Here is a 3079-nt window from a genome sequence, read left to right as displayed (position 1 = left end):
CGAGCTCCGCCCGCCCCGGGGCGGCCCTGGGCGGGGCGCGGAGCCGCCCGGCCCCGCAGCCGGGAGCGCTGCGGGATCCCTCCCACCCGGGTCAGCCGAGCCCCGCGGCAAAACGATGTTTTTATTCCAGGGGAGTAGCCGCGTTTTTAAAGCCTTCCTCTGGAAGTGGAAGGAAATCAGGGTCTTCAAAGGAAACGTACCAGAATTTCCGATCGGTTTTTGTCTGGCAGTGTTTTTGGTTTTGTTCTTTGTTCTTCATGGTACGCTTCGTGTTTTCAGTTTCTGGAGAGGATCTTTGCTAAGTAGTGGAATTAATGAAAAAAAATGAAGCAGGAAAACACGTTCAAATTTTATGTGAAGGACTCAAACTGCAGAGAGCAGAAATGCACTCAGATTGGGGTGAAAATGTTCTGGGTTTGGACGAATTCCAATATGAAAATATGTTGGGAATACAGTTTAATTCATACACTTAAAAATTTAAAATTTCACTCGGTTTAGCTCATGCTGACAGGATTTAGATCTCTGAAACGCTCTAGACTTAAAAACATAGTGATGCTGCATTCTTGTAGTACAGGATGCTGCTTCCTGCAGGCATAAGGAAAGTGCCCTGAGGGGACTAAGTACAGACACTCCTCCCTTTCTTTGCCCCTCTTCCTTGGTTCTCAGTGCTGCTGGACTCAGTTCATGTCAGAGCAGACACATTTCTAAAGGAGGTGTGTAATTTACTGGATACTAAACCACACATATTTTTAGGCCAGTTAAGCTAAGGCAGTTAGAGAATCTTACTGATAATGGCGTTGAATCTTGAGTTTCAAGAAAATACTAAAGAAATTAAAGGCCCAAACCCAGCATGTGGCAGAAAATTATGCACAGCATGTGTTCTGCTGCCCCACGGCTGCCCTGTGGCTCTGGCTTCTTTTCCATTGCTTTGGGGTCTGCATGATGGTGTTTGCTCCATTGCCACCTCCCAACCCCTGCTGCAGAGCAGAAAACTAATGGGAAAGCTGGATAGGGAAAAACAGCACAAGCATTCATGAAAAAGTATTTTTAAATTTTCTTTACCACAGTCATTCTTCCATAGCTCAGGTAACCAGAATAAAGATGAAAATGCAAGTTGTGTAACATCATGAAATGCCTTGGCTTCTCGTGCCTGCAAATTATCCAGATTTGCTCATACATTTCACTGTACTCAGTTTCTCCAAGAAGCAATGTCAGGCCACAGGATTCATAAAGACTCCATCTATATACATCTAAGTAACAGTGTGCATATATGAAAGTAAAGGAGGTGCAACTTATTTGCACTATCTTGATCATAAGGCATCAAAATGGGGTCTTTGCATCCACCTCCTGGAGAAAATACATTTTAAGTATGGCAGGGTTTTTCTGTGTGTTTCCATTTGTAGTAAAGTCATGAAGATCTTACATCATGGTTTGTAAGAGACTGTAAAGAAACTGGTATTGCAACACATCCACCAATTCTAACACCAAAGCATGTAGTAGTATATCAAGGCCAAAGCAGCACTTTCTTAAGCCCTAAAATTGACAACTATGGGGAACATAGTAGAGATTATAAATGTCATACTTGAATTGAGTCATGCCTCAGCAATCTCCCCTGGCTGACCCTGCCCTGGGTGATCCTGGCTGCACCACTGCCCCCCTGCTCCAAATATCACAAGTGTACTAGTTTGAGCCCAAAAGCTGTGAATTAAGTTTATTAAAAGAAGTACCAGCTAGCAACAATATTTGCAGGGTCTTGGCATCACCCGCACCACCCTGAAACATGCCCTCAGGTGTCTGCAGGATGAGAAGCTGATGCAGCTGCCCCAACTCCTCACCACAGTCAGTGCCGTGGCCAGTGTGCAGCGAGTGTCCCTACTTCAGGGGGTCTGACAGTTCCCTCTGTCCATGACGTTGTATACCTATGCCATAACTTCCCACTTCACTGGCCCCTGCAACTTGCTCTGCTCCCCTTGGTGGCTTCTGCACCTGGATGGTGATTTTGTGATGACAGTCAGCAAGTGAAATTCTCCAGGGTAAATAACAAAGTCTAACAGACTAAGTTGTTGAGAGAAGACAGAAGAAAAAAAAAATCAGTAAGCACCTGAGGGAAAAAGTGTAAAGCCATCAATTAAAGATGAATCTGTGCTGAAGCTAATAATCATCTGACTGGCATTGCAGAAACTAGCAAGGAAATTGAAACAGATTCTTGCAAACTGATGAAAACCACTAATACCATGGAAAAAAAAAAAAAAAAGCCCATAGTACCTTCAAGGAAGCACTATATTGGACGTCCCTGGATTACCAGAAAGCATTACAAGAGTCACCAGGGGAAAATATAACTAAATTTATCAGGCACTATGATAGCATGGGCTGCCAGGAGAGGACATCACATTATTGGTCAAAGATCCATAATAAAGTTAAGTATTATTGCATTTCAGTATAGAAAGAGTTAAAAGTCAGAAAGGATTAGTGAGCAGAGAAAGCTAATTACCTAAAACAGCCTGTGAAAAGCAACACTTTACAAACCCTGACAGGCCATATTCCTTCACAGTCTTATTCACCTTAACTAATTTGATGTAATTCAGGAGTCTTGCAGGAAAACAGGTTTCTAGACAAAACATTTCTAAGACACCATGATGCAGTGTAGTCCCAAATAATCACTTTCCAGGTTTCCTTTTATCTGTCAACTCTGAAGTTCACAGAAACAACCCTTGGATTTCTTTTTCCGATTCACCAGTAGCAAACAAATAAACAGGGCAGTAGAGTAGGATAAACACGGTGACTTTCCTGCTTCGGAAGAGAGGGGAATCTTTGACTTCTGAGTGGAAAAGAAGTAAGTTTGGCAGTTAAAGGGATCTTTCTGGGGGTTGTCTCTCCACACAGCTCAGAGGAACAGAAGCTTTGTGGCTCCTTTACCGCAACCTGCACAGACATACTCGACCTGGTTCCACTGGGAAAAGTCTTTTCCTGAGAAGTTTTGAATTTCCTCGTGAGCCGTTGTGGCCTTTGGAGTTTCTCAGTCAAGAGAGCCACCTGCACCTTTGTGGGGTGAGAGCACCCTTGTGCTTTAATCCCCTGC

Source organism: Chaetura pelagica, unplaced genomic scaffold, assembly GCF_000747805.2.
Source record: "Chaetura pelagica isolate M959 unplaced genomic scaffold, ChaPel_1.0 scaffold16, whole genome shotgun sequence".
Lineage (NCBI taxonomy): Eukaryota > Metazoa > Chordata > Aves > Apodiformes > Apodidae > Chaetura > Chaetura pelagica.
The sequence above is the reverse complement of the archived record's forward strand: the minus strand, read 5'-3'. Positions refer to the sequence as shown.